Source organism: Cavia porcellus, unplaced genomic scaffold, assembly GCF_034190915.1.
Source record: "Cavia porcellus strain 051 isolate PalLab524CR breed Dunkin Hartley unplaced genomic scaffold, mCavPor4.1 scaffold_33, whole genome shotgun sequence".
Classification (NCBI taxonomy): Eukaryota; Metazoa; Chordata; class Mammalia; order Rodentia; family Caviidae; genus Cavia; species Cavia porcellus.
Genome location: NW_026947516.1, coordinates 7251714 through 7270657, shown reverse-complemented (window position 1 = coordinate 7270657; position 18944 = coordinate 7251714). Strand labels below are relative to the sequence as shown.

The window sequence follows — 18944 nt, the reverse complement described above, 5'->3', positions numbered from 1 at the left end:
ATTTGCTAATTTGTGTTTGGGAAAAATAACCTCTCATTCTCTGCTACAGTTGATTAAAAACTGTTAGTGTAAGTACATGACATGTAATTTTTGTACTTCTCCAAGACTCAGTGATTTTTTTTTTTTTACAATATAAAATGAACACATTGGAGTCACTGAAGCTGAACAGGAAGGAAGTGTTCAAAGATCTGCAAAAGAAAAAGCCAAAAAAGGGAAAAATGTTTGCATAGCAGAGGGGAAAAGTCTATGTCATGAAATGAAAAAATAAAAAAGACCTCTCCTTACTGTCAATTATTCACAATACAGAAACGACAGAACTTTTAAAACAGCAACAAACCTAAAAAAAGTATAACAGTGGTCAGCAATGGCAGTAATTCTGTGGGAAGTGGTAGCAAAATCCAGAGATATCTAACAAGCGATCCTATAATCAAAAAGCAAAGAACCAGTAGCATTATAAAACACTGATGCACTTTCTGAAGCAAACGCTATGATGTTATTTTTTCAAAACAAACTGGTTCCAAAAGTCATTTACAATTTAGATGAGGTCTAATAGACTAAATAATTGGAAAATAACGGTAGTCAAATACCAAGTAAGATATTCATCATCACCGTCTACACCATTACGTTTAGTGGGTAGGTAGTGTATTGAAATTATACCACCCACTGAAAAAAAGGAAAAACACTCTATGATAGTGTAAAGTGCGTGGTTCAAAAAAGACAGTCATGCAAAAAAAAAAAATTGCAAAGAGACTAGATATGACTGTCCAGATTCTAACACTGAGTTGTGTGTTGACTGTTTTAAAAAATACGTACACATAAACTAAGTTAGTAAATTTGATTTAAAAAAATCGCCATTTTTATATTCCCTGTTACCTTATAAAACTGAATGAAGAAGACACAGTCTTTGGTTGCACTCTGTTTAAGTAACTGGTCTGCAAGTGGTTACACTTTAAGACAGTTTTGCTGAGTCATCCAATGCAAGCTTGAGTTCCTCAGCCTACTGTAAATCTGAGATTACAGGAATGCTGTGCCCCCATACCCCCCCCACTCTGCATGTGTGTTATTTGCTTTCCTACTTTGCTATGCCAGTGACTCTGTTTCTCTCCAATAGCAGGACCCAAAGTTTTTCCAACACTGCTTTGATTCATCTTCCTTGTCTTTTAAGTGCCTCCCTTTTAATGGGTGCAAAATAGCATTTAAGTATAGCCTTCTAAGTCATTCCGTGTTCAACTAGCCAAACTTAGTCTACATTTGATTAAAATGTACACACAGCTTCCAATTAGACCACATCATCACATTAGCGTCGCTGAATTACCAGGAATGCTTGTTAAATATCCATCCACTCACTGTATTTAATTTGCATAGTTTCCATGGTCTTCCTGAACCTCCTTTTTTTCTTCCAGAGCGTGTGTTATCCTCCACATGTTGGATAAATATTCCAATCGTCCTTCTGTGTAAATCACTGATATCAGTTATTGAACAGAGCACAGATAGCAAATGTCAAAATCCTTTGCAGATGGGACTCTGAAACCAACTCTCCTGTACAGCCATAGTTTTAGACAAGTATATTACAACATAGAGACTATACCAAAAGACTGTCAAATTCCACCCTCCAATGACTGCATCCACCAGATGCTACAAGGAGAGAGAAGTCTGGTAGCATTACCTTAAAATATAAAAGCCTAGAGAAAGTCTTTTCTGGAAATCTCAGGATGATGCTCACTAATTCCCAATTTTCTTTCTACCTGCATACTAACCATCCATAGAAATATTAACTCTGAAATCTCATGCATGCAAGGCAGTGGAGTTAAATACTCTGTCATTTCTGACATCTTCCCTTATTTATTCAAGACAGTATGGTTATTTATAAATGGGATCCTCACTACACTAGTTGGGAAATGTTTCCTTGGCTAGTTACTTAAGGAACACAGCAGGGCCTATGTCTATATTAGGCATCATTACTTTGCATTTGCATAAGTACTAGTTAAGTGTGAATATCCCCCCCCCCCAATTCTTCACTCCCAAAGTGCTTCTGTTAGGAGGTGGGCGTTCTGGGAGATGATGATGTCCTGAGGGTGAAACCTCATGGGTGAGATCTGTGTCCTTCCCAAAGGGACCTCAGAGAGCTCCCTGCCTTTCCCACCATGTGAGCACACAGGAAGAAGACACCATCTATATGACCCAGGAAGCAGCTGGCACCAGACACAAAATCTGCCATGCTCCGATCTTGGACATCAACCTTTAGGATAGGGCTCCCAAGGCCTGCTGTCTGTAAGCTGCCCAGGCTGTGGGATTGCATATGGGAGCCTGAGCTGACTGATTCAGTGATACACCATTCCTTTCGCCAGTACAGTGAGCTCAGTGTCTATGCCCACACTCTTACAGTGAACTCTTGTGCCCAAGGTGGTGGCCGCAGGTCTGGGGGCTCTTGGAGATGATGGGATCATGAGGGCAAAGCCTCCTGGAAGGGATCTCTTTCCTTACCAAAGAGACCCCAGGGAGCTCCCTTTCCCTTCCACCCTGTGAAAACAATGAGAAGGCACCATCTGCAACCCGCTGAACAGAGCTCAGCAGCCATGGAATCTGCCACGGTTAGACCTAGAACATTAAGCCTCCATGACAGCAGAGTGTTGTTTATAATCCAGCTGATCTATGGTATTTTGTTATAGCAACCAATACGCACTAATAATTTTCACAAATATAGAGCTGGCACCAGCTGAGTAAGTACATTTCTGTCTAATGTCAGTATAACTGTGTTGTTTGAACTTGGATCTTCTTGGTGTGTTACTGCTAAACCTGTACGTCCATGAGTGGAAATACTTAAAGCTTGGGCTCACTCAGATTTTGACAACTCTTGCCAAGGGCATCTCTACTTGTAGAAGATCTTCTAATAAAGTACCCATCTGAGGATTGAGCACAAAAAGCAGAACTGTATGTGCAGAAGTTTTGAATCAATTTTTAGAATTATGTTAACGCTGCACAGTTACTGTCACTGGGTTTTTTTGGATTATGTAGATCTTTGTGATACAGTGCATCTCAGCACAGTGAATATTTCCTTCATAGGTGGACTTGAAACTCTTGTGCCTTTCATATCTGCATTCCTTTAGCTCGGGAATCACTTTTTGCACTTTTAATCCCAAAGGTTAAATTTGGTTATACATTTATATCATAATTGCTTTGCTTTAGAAGGTAATTTTTTAACAGTTTAAACAATCCTAGTGAATGACTGATGAAGTCTACACATTTTCTTTATCCAGAGTATCCTGCTGATGGAAGATAATTAACAGGCTTAAACACTGTGATTACTTTTCTTCATTTTTAAAAGAAATGTATTTGCTGCAGTCCTGAGGGGAGAATGACCATCCCATTTAGCTTGTAATGGGGGATGATACCAATATAAGAGCGTTTACCGCTAAAAACAGGATAGTTTAGGAGAGCCAAGGAAGGGAATGACCAATATCCCAACACTTTTTATCCTAAGCTTTTTATTTTTTATCATACATATCTGTTTATACTGAATTACCTTTTTTAAAAAATGTAAGATAATGAGAGTGCACATGCCTCCAAACTAAGAGAAAAGGACTCTTTGGAGCAAGAGAAAGGATTTGAAAAATATCAGTGTTGTAAGTGATAAACTCAACTGATTACTAAATACTTTTTCTAAGGAAAAGAAAAGGCTGATGCCATCATTTTCATCCTCCAAGTTTTATTACCCTAAGTTTTATAGGAATGTAGAGTGGTATACAGAATTGAACTCTAGCTAGGAAGAAAATCTGTGGTTAAAAATTATGCTATGTAATGATATTTGATGTTTTCATAGTAATTTGTATCTTTTAAATGATTATGTTCTTCACCTTGATTTTTCTCCACTGCTCCTGACGAGAAATTTACTTGGAAAACATGAAACATAGCAGATGACAATAAATTGTGCAGATGTTTACCTTCTACTCTTTCTCTGTCTTGGAAATGCTCAGAGAACTTGAGCACTGTGATGATCCAGGACAGAAGAGGGTAAGAGTTGGTGGAGACAGAATGAGAAAGAACAAGGGTATTGGTTAACTTTTCACTGCTGTGACCAAACATTTGAGAAAACCAGTCTAGAGGAGGAACAGTTTATTGAAGCTCATGGTTTCAGAGCTTTCACACCATGCTTGTCTGGCTCCAAGGGAGAAACATCATGGCAGAAAGGCATGGCATAGTGGGAACTCCTCACCTCATGATGCTGGGGAGGCAGAGCTGAGAAGCTGCGCCAGAGGAAGGTGCTAAGGATGACATGTACACTTCTGCTCACACTCCTGGAAATCTGCTCCCTCCACTTGGATCCCACCTTCCAGTAACCATGATTCAGTCACTTTCTCAGAGTCCATCAGCACACAAGCCCTCAAAATGATGAACCTTTTGAGGAGACGCAGTGAATCCCAACCACAATAAGTTCTGTTCGCTGACCACTGACGCATGGTAGCTACAGGGACTTTCCATGTCTTGTGGTCCATGGGACCAGTGGTGGTTTGATTTTGGGAGAGGATGTTCTCTACCTCTTAGAATATCTCCGTTGCTGTCTAGTGTTATGTTGCTAATTCTGGATCTCTTGGCTGACTTTTGTTGTGTTCCGTGCTGTCTACATTTGGAAAATGCTGCAGTAATCATGGAAGTTGAAGTATCTCGGACACCTCCTGATTACAGTTGCTTGGATGTGTGCCTAGTGTTGTGATGAGAGGGTTCCATGAGTCACCTGGTAGTTCTGTGTTTAATTTCCTGTTTCAGTTCGGCCCATGTCACCAAATGAGTGCAAGTATTTTCCCACATCCTCACCAGCATCTGTTACTCTTTTGGTTGTAGTACCCATTCTGACAGGTGTGAGATGATCTCTCATGGTGAGTTTGATACACGTGTCCTGACAGTTACTGATGTCAAACATCCTTTCACATGTTTCTGAGACATTTGTGTATCTTTGTAGGACAAATGCTAATGAAACCTTCTACCTAGCTTTATTCAGTTTATCTGCTCTTTTGTTATTGAGTTGTAAGAGGCACTTATGATTTACCCATTAAGCCATGAATCATGTGGATGGATTAATCAGTTCATTAAGTCAGAATGCAAATCCTTTTTAAAAACCCTTACCTGGTGCCTCCTCTAACATCTCACAATGGAGACTAAATTTCCTGAGCGGGTACAAACCATAGCAGGTGAGATGGAGACCCTGTGGTGTTTTGCAAGAATGTTGGGAAGACACAGCTATGCTAATGTCTTCAGGAAAATCCTGCTCCTTTTTTAGTTGGTACCTGAGCATCCCGTTATTTGCAAAACTGACCTCATCAGCCAGAGTAACATTTTCAATATCTTCTGTAACCTGCATCCTTAAAAACCTCAGTATGTCTTTGCTGTGTACTCTAGACATCTCTTGAACATTTTCTAAGGCCACACAGAGTGAATCTGTTGTGAATATGTAAGAAAATACAGATCTGTTAGCTCAACAGGAAAGAAAATAAAACCACAGAAACACAAAAGGCATAAGGCTGCAGCAGAGGGTACAGGCAGGAGGAGAAGGTGACTGAAGAGGAGAAGTCTTCTGTAGACAGAGTTCACTCTGTGGTTTTAAGCTAACTGTGATCCTCCACACAGTATCCTGGATTTTTGTTTTCTTTAATCAATCAGCCTTTCTGTCCTGGAATCTGGGAGCTAATCGGTAACTCTGAATCTCAGCAATGCTTCAGCACATCATTAAACACACGAACAAAATGTGTGATCCATTGTTTTGCTCTTGAGCTTATCATCATCGGAGAAGTCAGAGAGAAAGGCAGAGTTGCAAATTCACCATGTGTTAAATATCAAACCTTCAGTGTGTACTGCTGTGTATTTTCTGATAAAACCCTTCTGTTATTTATTGTTACCAGTAAAGAGACTGAGGCCATCTCGTTCTGGCCTCCTCATCTTTTCTTTTACATCCCATCCTGCTGAGCATCTGTTCTTTGCTGTCTGGTACCAAGACTTCCTCAAATATGGTGAATTCATCACAATCGTGAGAACAGTGTTAGATGGTTGCATCACCAAGGATGCTGAGGGCACCGTATGGAAGACACTCGTTATGAAATTTAGTAAATTTGAAATTGAAGAAAGCCTTAGGAAAGTTCCGATGACTGGAAAATGGCCAAGTTTTTTTTCATTTGGAGGTTGAATAGAGCTCCTAGACAAAGGGAAAGAGAAATGGCTCCCTGCCCCATGATAAATTTTGTGGTGTACCCTTCATATCTGAAAGCACCCATGGGGGCCAGGGGTGTTGCTGAGTGGTAGAGCTCTTGCCTTCTATTTATGAGGTCCTGGGTTCAATCCCCAGCTCAACCATCACCAATTAAAAAAAGAAGAAGAAGTAGTAGGAGGAGGAGAAGAGGAAGGAGAAGAAGGAATAGAAGAAGGAGGAGGAGGAAGAGAAAAAGAGGAGGAGGAAGAGAAGAAGAAGAAGAGAAGGAAAAAGGAGGAGAAGAAGAAGGAAGAGAAGAAGGAGAAGGAAGAGAAGAAGGAGGAGGAAGAGAAGAAGAAGGAAGAGGAGGAGGAGGAAAAGAAGAGGAAGAGGAAGAAGAAGAAAGCAAAAGCACCCATGCCATCTTGACATCTTGCCAAAGTAGTTAAAACTAAAACCAGGATAGGAGGATTCCAACTAGAAACTCACTGTAATACACTCTAACTGTAGTGGGAGGATTGATGTGTAACAGGCTGATACACATCATCATGTTAACTGCAGCCCATTTTATCCATGGTGGCATCACTTCCATGTGGGATGTCAAATCAGGTTATATGAAAACTCTTTAGACTTCTGAAGCATAGACACATTCAAGAAACCTGAAATGCTAACGTATGAACCCAGTATAGGTTCCTGTGTCAGAGACCCTTGCGGTGAACTCCAGTCTCCTGCCTGGAGATATTGTGCATGGGGGAAAGAGAACAAGAGGCAAATTAGGATTGCAGCAAGGAGCTGCGATGACCAGTTGTTTGCGAGGAACAAAAAACCATGAGGTGACTAGAGTCTTCTTGTTTATTTATTATATCTGAGTCACAGACAATGGGTGAAGGACAGAGTGTTTCCAGGAACAGTAATGGTGACCATGGTGGGCTCGTGAGAAGAACCAAGCATTCTTGTGAGGACAAGGAGGACACGGGATTGAGGGAGTGAAGGGACAAGGAAACTAGTTTCCCCAGGTGCCTTGTCCTCCCCAGTGGGTTTTATCTTGCTCTGTGAATATCACAGCTCCACAGTCTCTAGCTCTTGGACTTTTAGCTGTAGCCAGAAAATAGCAGGGAATTCTCACATTGCAATCTGGCTCAAAAGGCAGGGCAGATATCGCTGTGACATGACATTTCAATTCTTCTGGGAAGATACTCAAAAAGGGAATAGCTGGATTGAATGGAACTTCCAGCCCTAGTTTTGTGAGGAATCTTCACACTGGTTTCCACAGTGGCTGCACCAGTCTACACTCCCACCAACAGTGGAGAACAGTTTCTTTTTCCCCTCCGCCCCGGCAGCATTTGTGTCAGTTGATTTCTTGATAACAACCATTCTTTTTGGGGTGTGATGGAGTCTCAGTGTTGTTTCAGTTTGCATCTCTTGAATGACAACTGATGTTTAATATTTCTTCATGTATTTATTTGCCATTTGTATTTTTTCATCTGATAACACATGTTCAACTCAGACGCCCATTGTTGTTTATAGCAGCACAATTTATAATAGCTAAATCTTGGGAACAACCCAAATGCCCATCAATCTGCAAATTGAATAAAAAAGATGTGGTATTTTTACACAATGGAATAGTACTCAGGTAAAAAGAAAGGTAATCTTGAGGCTTTTATACATAGATGAAGGCAACTTGAGACCATAATCTTAAATGAAATAAATCAAACTCACATTTGTAAATATTGTGTTGTCTCCCTAGTATAAAAATTTAAAAAACTGAAAGAGTAATAAGACCCAAAATGAACAATAAATACTGTGATAATGAAAGGGAAAGAAAGTGCTCAAAAGAACAGAACAACTTAAATAGGGGAAACAACAAAGGGAAGAAGGAAAAGATTTTATATATATATATATATATATATATATATATATATTTATATAATCTTTGTGGGTTCCTCAAAGAGCACATTTTGTACTGTCATTGTTTGATCTTTGATCATTTTTATGCCTAAATCTTTTAGCCTGAACAACTACTTCTAAGATAACAATATGCAATGTATTCCCTAGTCTTTTTTTTTTTTTTTAAATCAGTACCAGAGATCAAACTTGCAACCGTCTGCTTGCATGGCAGGTGCTTATGCCGCTCAGCTAAATTCCCAGCCCCATATTACCTAGTCTTAATTCCCTACTGTCTTCTTTTTTGAAATTCTGTGTCATTTCTATCCTTTTTTCTGTTGCTTTTTAAAATTATAAAAACAAGCAGGACAATGACAGCCTTGGATGTCCCCTAGACTCAGTTTATAATTTGTGGCTCCCACCATTCCCCCTGCTGTTTATTTGATTGCAGAATTTGAATCAGATTGAGGTGTGACAGCAGAGCCTTTAAATATTAGTGGCTTTCAGATGAGTGCAGCAGAGGAAAACTACAACCAGAAGACATAAAAAGAAATCATTGTGAGTATAGCCACATAAAACCATGAGTGAGCCTTGAGATATTTGAAAGCATTCAGCTGGCTGAGGGCATCAGAAAATGTATCCCAATCCTGTGTTTGTTCATCAAAATGTTGAGTTTTCTGTGAGACAAGGACAATAGTTCTTGATGTAACACACCTAGGTCCAATCATCTCTAAAGTGAGCTGTCTGGATGAAGGGACCGTCACAATGGAAACAGCATCATTAAAGAGACTATTCCGGCAATAATCAGGCCAATCATTCTTTTAATGCCACATGCAAGATGATTCAGTGTCACATCAGAGTGTGTAACCAAAGCTGAGTTAGATTACCAGTGATCCACACCTTGGCATATATCCCAGGACCATGAAACTTTTAGCAATAACTTCTCCTGCTTGCATGCAATGATTTGCAGCATATTCTGTTCATGAAAAGGAAGTTTCTTGTAAGGATTGTACATGTGTATTGAAGTTCTTTGGCTGTCATCTGTTTAGCTCTTTTAGTAACAGTGCTGTTGTGGGGTGCATATTGTGACCCACCTTTATTTCTCCCACAGCATAGGGCAGGGCAAGTTTCTGGACAGGAGTTTGGTGAGATTTGCCATTAAGCAAAGCCTGAGGGATGTGATAAATCCAGCACCCTCCCAGGTAAGCTCCCCTTGATGAAGGGTTTGTATGGCCGACATGTTAACCCATTTTCCCAATGCCTCACGCCAATTAGAAATATTGTTACCTCTTATAGAGATCCTCTAGATCCCCAATCTATAAAATTATATTGGCCCATAGACATTTTCCATCCCTTTTACTCTTGCAGAGTCCCCAAGGAGCAGGGGTAACTTTTGCAAAATTAATCCTCCAATAAGTGCAGTACAATAACATACAAGCCACACTCCCATCTGCCCACACTAAAAAATTGCATAACACTGTCAGAAAAAAAAGTCTTTTCACAGAAAGGGACATTATAGGTAAAGGAATCAATCTGTTCACCCATGACACAGATTGAACCAAGGATCAAAAGAATTAATTAATCATGATTATGTATCAGCCAATCTTGGGCACCCACAGGCAGGCAATAATTGGTCTGTATTGTCTAATATTCTGCACACAGTGGGGAGGTAAGTGAAATTATAGCTATATATATATATATATATATAAAGACATATATATATGTCTTTTTAAGTTAATATTATAACATTTGTTAATGCAATGGGTTAATAGAAACAGCAGAGAACCAAAGAATTAAAATGCAAGCTATATAAAATCCCAACTAAAACCCAAAACTGTTTCATGTATTCATTCACTAGCTAGCTAAAAGCCAAAAAAAGACAAGATACCCAGTATAATAAAATACTGCAAAACAATGGCCAATTTTAAGTTATCAAAATCATGAATTTTGTATTTTGTATCCTTTTCTCAATCAAGCAGAGAATTATTTTTGAATGTTATATAACATACATATAAAAATGTTATAAACTTGTAACAATGGCTGTAAATACATTATCTTACGTGTTACTCATAGGCAATGGGTTGATTATGGTATATTCATAGCATGAAATCACTACACTAATAAAGAATAGACAAAAAATACATGTCAGCAGTACAGTAACATATAAGCGACACTGCCATCTGCCCACACTAAAAAGTTGCATAATACTGTCAGGAAAAAGTTTAAAAACTACATACCTTAATAAGAAATAAATTCAATAAATAATGATAATACTGAGAACCTAGGCAGAGATTTCAAAAGTCATGCATTTTTGTTTCGTTAATCCAAAAAAATTGTCAACCAAGTTTTCAAAGGCTTGTTCTGAGCCAACATTACTTATAAATGTCCCACACTTATTATTTAATACATTTGCTTTCTTCCCTATAAAAGACCTTTGATAATCATCTAAAAATATCCAGGTTTAACACAGTTGAAATGAAGCTGTTTCAAACAGTGGTTTTGTTTTTAACTATCACCTCAAGTATTGGATTGTTTGCAAATTTATTCAGCCAACCAAACATAATAAAATCAAAATTGCACAGCATCCACTATAAATAAATAAAAAACAATTGTATGTGTAATAGAAAGACAAAGCAGTGACACATTAAACCAAGAGTAGTAGAGTCCAAAGAATGGCTGTCTGTTGCATAATAAATAAACTGAAAACAGTTCCAAGTGAAACAACAAAGAGGTCACCGTGAAGGTGCAGACCACGTTTCCTGCTGACCTGTCCTGTGAAGCTGTGAAGATATGGAGAGGGAAGGAATTGATGAACTGGAAGTCCACTACCACTGGAGATTTGCCATGCCTGGTACTGAACAGTTCACGATTATTTCCTCAAGTGTTTAGATATAGGTTTTGTGCAAAAACTGTTTCAATTATAAAACTGATTGACCATCGTGAGAAATCGGAAGCTTAAATTTTTTGTCTTCCTGAGACAAGATTTCACTATGCATTGTAGGCTGGCCTTGAACTCACTGTGTACCCCGGGCTGGTTTCAAACTCCTAACAATGCTCCTGCCTCAGCCTCCAGAGTACTGGGGTTACAGGTGTGCACCTCCATGCCTGGCTATGAGAGCTATAACTTATGACACCTTACTCTGCATCTCTAATGATGATGGACCAGGTACTGAATCAACCTGACTGTGATACACTTGTGATTTATGATAGATTTCAGGAGGAATGATGAGCCATGTAATGGGTCTGAGCAGGGATGGCTTAGGCACAATATGCCCAGTACTGTTTCCTGTCACAGGACTTATTTATGCAGTGCAGGCTATGATATCCACATAGCGGTGAACACATTTTCAGGGGTACGTGGTGTCACCAGCATCCTCGCGTCTGTGCTGTCTCCGTCAGTTGCCTTGGATCACTGGGCTCACATCCAGAGCAGAGACAGCTTGGCAGTAGTTGGGGCCTCTCCCAGTGTCACACAGGCAAAGCACTGTCATCAGTGGGTTGACTGATGGCCTTGCTTGTAGGTACCACCATGTTCTCATTCTGTGTCTCATTTCTGTAACTACCTATGGTGATAAAGCACATCCTCCTTCCCGTGCTACTAGCATGGTGGGGCCATTAACTGGACCTATCTGAAGACCATGCCTTGGGACTCTAAGGAGGGCTGGTACCTTCAGCTGAAAAGAAGACTGTTGCCAGTGAAGCATAGCAGAGGATGATGAGGATCCAGGAGCTGACTTCAAGGCATTTAAAACCTAAGTCACTGAATCTATTTGCATCTCTGATGACACCTCGGTTCCCCCTTTTGATTTGCTTAATTATCATTTTAAAGTCAAATGATTTTTTTTTCAGTAATCACTTTTCCCTGGGGGCTATAGGGAATTCTGATTATGCACTTAATTCCCCAAAGCTGCAAAAATTTTTGAGTGGATCTGCTAATATAACCTGGTGCATTATCTGTTTCTGTGGTCTTAGGCAAAGACCAATGAGCAGTGTTGGATATGTTGGACCTTTGATCCTTTGTAACCTAAGGAACACATTGTAGCAGGAGCAGGAAATTTAATTGTTATAATTTTATTTGGATGTCAAGTACATTGAAATATGAAGTATAGGCAGAAGACTGGTATTCCTGACCAACCATTGTTGACCTAATTGCTTCCCTATTTGTTGCCCTTTAATGCGATGTCACTGAAGAAATTCGTGACATTGTCTGGACTTCTTAATGCCTAAGCATCTCTAAGTGTAATAACACATGTGTAGCAAACATCACAGAAGCCTTTTTTGAAAGAATTAGTCTCATATAGGATTGACATACACCTTTTATTATACATAGCAGGAGCACACAAGAAAGGCAGATATCTGAATCTAAAAGAAAACACCCAGTTTTACATTATAGGAAACCTGTACGTCAGGCAGGTGTGAATACATTTAATATGTTATATTTACCAGTAATGAATTACCATAGCTGTACAAAACCTTTGGCTTCTTAATTTAGTTTCAAGCCAAAGGCATATTTTAATGAGAAAACCTTATAATTTTAATTACAAAAAAATCTTTGGTCAATCAAAGTAATGTGTTTAACAGACTTTACTGGGGTGTCATCCATAAGGCTAGGGCACCCTGGGTCTTCCAGGCTGGCCTAGAAATTCCACCCTCAAAATCTGAGGTCAGGTAGCAGAAATCTTAGGCTGAGTAATAGTAGATGAGGTGTTGATTAACGTTGTGTTGGAAACTTTGTTCTCAGGGTCTAAAGGACCCTCAGCCTCAGTGATAGGGGATGCCTTAAGGACTGGAGGTGTCTGATTTTCCTGTGACTCACAATTACATCTGAACTGAAGGAAAGTTTTTTTTTTTTCTTTTTTTAGTGCAGGAGGCTATTTTGACCATTGTTTTCTCTTACAGTACAATTTCAGTTGTGGAACAGCATCACAGTTACTATTTTCTTTGCATCAACAGTCATGTTTAAAGAAGGAAACATTACTTAGCCCTAATCCATTCTTTAGCAGTTCTTTAAGAAAAGGCACTAAATGGTTCCAGGAGAACATGGCGGATAGATAACAGCAGCTACGGAGGCTCTCCGTAGCTTAGAATTCAGGAATGGTGCAGTGTGAGGAGTCCTAAGCAAGGGGAGATATACCCTGACCCAGGAACGAACTAAGCTGAGAGAAACCAACTGGAAATGCAATCCTGGTGCTATAACTGGAACATAAAATCTCAGTGCGGAAGCTGGAACTTGCACCTCTGGAAACTGTGATTTGAATCTCCTGCCACTGCTGCTGCGTCGGAATCAGCAGAGCAAGGAGAGAGACATGCAAAAGCTCTGAGAGCGGGAGTCAGCGAATGTAGTTGAGAGCAGGACTGGCGGGGAGCCCTGCATCGAACTGTGGTGAGTGAGAGGAATGGGGACCTTCCATAGACTAGGAGGCTCCAACAGAGGACATTCTGGGAACCAGGCAGACTAGGTGAAACAGGAACGCTACAGTAACTTTAGTTGCATATTCTTCTCTCAAGCGGGATTGGTGGGGAGCGCTTGGCCTGGGGGATGCCACGGACTAAGACCCAGTAGGCTAGCCCAAACCAGGTCCCAGCACATGGTGGTGCACCCTAGCAGTGAAGCCTTCAGTAGGTTGACCTGAAGGGGTGGGCCCAGCAGAGGCTACCCAGGTCTGTGTCTCCCTAGTACACTGCAGTGGGCAGGAACACCTAGCCAGTGGATTCAAACAAACTGTAATCAACAAAGAAAGAAACTGGGCCTCCTATATATGCTTGTATGGAAGGAACAAAAAGTATGGGAAGAGGGAGCATCAAGAAAGAGTCCTCGGCCCCCAATCCTGAGAACACTGATCCAGGAAAGGTAAATGCAAATTAGAATGAGGACAGAAAACATGCAATATCAGACATGGCACCAATAGACATAAAGTGATGTCTCCAGAGCCTCATAGACGAGTTCAAAAGTGAAGTATTTAACGACCTAAAGCAAGATGTAAGTAGAATAGTTAGAGAAATGCTAAGCACCTCCCAAGAAAAAACAGATGGTGGAATGGAAGAACAGAAAAAAAGGGGAGAATTGTTTGATGGGGAAAATAGAGAAAACATAGAATACGTGAAGCAGGTTCAAAGAGATTACCAGGAAACTAAAATCTCTACTGAAAGCTGGCATAACAGCTTGTAAGAAACTAACGATAGATTATCTGAACTGGAGGACAGATTTGTAATGTGGGAGCATGAAATGAAAAACTTCTTAAAAATAATAAGGAAACAAACAGCAATAATACAAAGACTAGAAGATGATAAGAGGATCTATAACTTAAGAATTAAGGACATAAAAGAAGAAGTAGGGACACAAACAAATGAACTAAAAGGCTATTCACAGAAATAATCCAGGAGATTTTCCCTAATGTAGCAAAAGGTAAAGATACTCAGATGTATGAGGCATACAGGATGCCAGCCACCTACAACCCAAACAGAGCTACACTGAAGCATATAATAATTCCAGAAATGCAATATAAGAACAAAATATTAAAAGCTGTCAGACACAAGAAACAGATCACTTACAAGGGAACACCCATCAGAATTACAGCAGACTTCTTGGCACAAACCAAGTCACGAAGAGCATGGGAGGAAATAATTCAAGCTTTGAAAGATAATAACCTCCAGCCAAGATTGATATATCCTGCACAACTGTCCCTAGAAATGGATGGAAAAACAAGGTGCTTCCAGGATAAAGAGGAACTAGGGGAATTTGCAACCACCAACTCAATTCTACAGAGAATACTGCAGGATAATCTAAAAAAATAAAAATACTAAGATTCCAGAAACGAGTGGCAGAGAGGCCACAATGAATGGAGCAGAAAGTGAAATGAAGAACACAAACTGACAACTAATGACAGAAAAGGAGCTCAACAGAAATGAGGCAGAGAAGGTTGGATGGTAGGGACAGCTATTTTGGAGAAAAGATACAAAATAGCTAGTGCTGATTTAATACCATCTTGTATTGAAGTCCCATCAAGCTTTTGTTCTTCTGTCTCCATAGGTCTTAACATGTTGTATATTATTGGATTTTATTATATGTGATAATATAAATAATAACTTTTATAGACAAGGAGATTATACAGAACCATTGTTCATTTTCTGTTAGCTGATTCTAAATACCCTGTAATACTGTCATTCTCTTGAATGGTTTTACATTGTCTTGATATGTTTGATGCTACAGGTTATGAAGTTATACTCAAAGATATCAAGAAAAGAGACACTATGGAAACTACTTTTATGTTGGGATATCTTGGGGTGAAACACTATTTTGCTTAACTGGTTATGTTTGACCTGCGCTGTTTTGTTGTTATGCCCTCTTTTATCTCAATCTCCTTTTTTGATCATTTACTTTTTTATTTTTAGCTTTTTAACTATGGGAAAAATAAATTAAAAATAGCAAAATATATTACATTAACCTACTTTGATTTCCTATTAACTTTGAAACCCTGTATTGCTCTCACCATCTTGTTTTGACTGATTTTCCTCTATTCTGTTTTGCTTGATATTACCAAGTTTGAAAGTATAGGCAACAGCTGTGAAGACAATAAGATTCATTATGATGCCCATTCTGGTTGACTATTATCTTCCTTTGAAGTCCCGAAATGTCTCCAATGTTTTGGTTTTATTGGTTTTGTTCTTTACTGTTTTGTTCAATTTTATTATAACTGATGATATAGGCAATTCTTTTTAAGATAGCAAGAGGCATTATGGTAACCATTGTTGATCACCTTGCATTTTGTTTTTGCATTATGTATTGTGTCCATCCTTTTGATTTGACTGACTCTGTTTTGTTATATCACAGTTGGTTTTACTGTCTTCAAAAAAAGTAATAAGAACTGTGGGAGTAATAAAACCCAAAAGTGTAATTGTCAGTGTACAAAAGAGAGGAAAAGAAAGTGTTCTAAAGGATATAACTGCATGCATATTTAAGTGTATAAGATAGATAACCATATTACTGAGTTTTGTTGGATTATTGAACAGAATGGTTTGCAGTCTCACTGTTTGAAGGTCTGCTTTATATGCTTTAATTTTATAACTTGAACAATGATTTCTAAGATGACAATATGTAATTATTAACTAGTGATTTCCTCCTGTTTATTTTTTCTGAAATTCTGTATAACTTGTACCCTTTTTCTGTTTTTTTTTCTTTTTCTCCTTAAATAAAATTGAAAAAAAAGAGAAGGCACTAATTGTCCATTTTTTCTTTATCTTGACACCAATGATTGTAACATTTGCTACTTCTCCTTACTTAGGGGCCACAGCTTAACCCATATCAGTTGGATAACTTTCCACTGGATTTCATTTTGCTTATCACCTGATCACTCTAATAAGTACTGCAAAACTGAAATCAGCTTTTCAGCATTAAGCATTTTGTTTTGCACGTTGTCTCGATTTTCAGTATCCAAAATTTCTGCCTACAGAAGCTAAGGATTGTATTTAATTATTTTCTGGAGAGGTAATACTGCTTGCTCGCACTGTGCAGTGTACATTCTTTGAAAGAGACTTTAAAGAGATTTGTTTTTTGTACCAGAGATCAAATTCACAACCTCACACTTAGGCAGGTCCTTATGTTACTGAGCTAAATCTCCAACCCCTTAAAGAAGGAGATCTTACAGAGAGAGATTTCTTTTTAAAGAAAGAGATTACCCTTGTTTTAATCCTAGCATAATTATTACCTCTCCTCACAAAGCATTTATCTTAGTTCTGCACTGGCTGTCTGCAGAGCTGTCTCATGAGATCTGAATGCTGGGGAAATACCCCTATTATATCCACCAGGCAGAGGTTCAGCCACATTGGGTGCCAGCTATTGGAGAACCCTGCAGTGGATGGACTCCAGTCTCCTGCCATGTGCATGGAACGTGGGGTGCAGCGGGGATTTAGGATGATCAGTTGTTCATGAGGAACCAAAGCCCACAAGGCACCTAGACCCTTGGTATTTATTGATTTTCTTTCTGTCAAGGACAATGAATGAAGGGCTGAGGTTATTTCTGCGAATACCAATGGTGACCTCAGTGGAAGTAATGAGAACAAAGGATTCTTTGGAGCATAGGCAGCAATAAGGGAACTGTGGTTTTCCCATGTGCCTTATGTCTTCAGCAGATCTTATGTTGCCCTGTGAGTGTCACAGCAGATGGATTCTCTGGATAGTGTGATCTCATTGGAAAGTGCATTTCACTGTTTGATTTGAGGAAGAAAGAAAGAGTGAGAGAGAGAAGGAGGGAGGGAGGGAGAGACAGACAGAAAGAGAAAAAAAGAAAGATTCAGTTTATACTTCAGATGATCTCTCATCTTAAAAGACAGTCCTCTCATTAGAAAATATACTGCTGGCAAACTGACACTTTATCAAAGCTCCATGACTTCACATATTTTCTAGGGAGTATGATAATGTGATTAAATATTTGCTTGATCTAGTTATGAATTATTATGTGGGGGCTGGGTAAAATGCTAATCTTCTTTGGCTTTAGAAGGAGGCCATGTGGAATGAACACCTCACTTCATAAGATTCAGCCATGGAGAAGGGAAATCATGCATCAGCAGTAGTACAATTTTTTGTAACATTTGGAAACATTGAAATTTAACATTTATGAAGCACTGATAATTCATAAATATTAGAAATAGTAGGGTAAGTTCATATGTATATGTCCATGGGCATAATCTATATATATTTATCAGTTTCCATCTGTGTTTATGAACAAAGATATTTATATAGTTTGCCATATGCTACTATATATATATATGTATATAGTATAGTTTATATATATGTATATTTCTCTACAAACACTTATGCATAAACTACTATATATGTATATATGTATATTGTATAGTTATATATATATATATATAGTTCTTTACAAACACTTATGTCCAAAGTACATTTTTTCAGTTATTTAACAATTCAGTGAAAAGTTACATGATGAATAAAAGTTTCATTTGTGGTATTAATCAACAGAAAGGTCTTATATTCAGGACTAAAGGCAGTGAAATAGAGCTGAGAATCACCAAACATGTTATTACCATGTGTATTTGTTTAAAAATTCTTACAGATTTCAATCCTGAAAAAAACAATGGTAGAATGAGGATCAGAAGTCCCAGACTAGAGTTAATATCAGGTTACTGTCTGGCATCTCAGTTTGTACAATTGGTCTTTAAGAATTACATAATTAATCTTCATTTGTCATAGTAAATATTACTCATGGTGAGCATGATAAATTATGCATTTTTCTCTCACTGTTCCCACAACGTAGAGATGAACACAATAAGCGAAACCTGTATAGCTATGTATTCCCTTGTACCTTTTCCAAGGCACACCTTCTGGCTACTCCTGTCTCAGCTATTTCTTTGACAGGTCTTAGAGAACAACAGAACTGCCCTACTATGGAGATCCATCTTTTTCCATCCTTGGCATGGACTGGGAAGTTTAATCTCATGGTAATGTTATCAGAATTCTAGATAGTTAATTCCGGTCTTCCTTTTCCAGTGCAACCCACAGTGAGGATAAAGACACTAAGACAAATTTATAATTATGGGACACCAAGGGGTCCTCGGTCCAACTACGATAAAGGTTTATCAGAACAAAGGCCTCGACCTAGGGCTTAACCCGGATTTAATTCATTTGTGAAGAAGGGAGTGGCTGGTGGCTGAGTGGCCATGGGAATGGTGGCAATTATGTGAGTGTTGTGAGCTGGGTTAGGTGGGAGGCTAGAAAGCACCTCTGCCATGTGCAGAGAGAAGGAAATGCAGAAAAATCAATCTGTATAGCACAACTGAGACAGCATTTAATGTCTTGCAGACTGGTGCTTCAGTTTCTGATGTGCAGACTTTTCCACCATGGGAAATCATCGCCTCTTATCTC

The 18944-nt window shown here is 38.9% G+C and overlaps 1 long non-coding RNA gene across 1 annotated transcript in view; it reads left to right on the top strand.

Moving 5' to 3' along the window:
• LOC111754799 (uncharacterized) overlaps positions 1-16273 on the top strand; it is a 69792-nt gene extending 53519 nt beyond the window's left edge. The window contains exons 4-5 of the long non-coding RNA XR_010045365.1: positions 9174-9264; positions 12962-16273. This is a non-coding gene — a long non-coding RNA (uncharacterized LOC111754799). The remainder of the gene's footprint in view (positions 1-9173; positions 9265-12961) is intronic.
• Positions 16274-18944: the final 2671 nt, after the last annotated feature.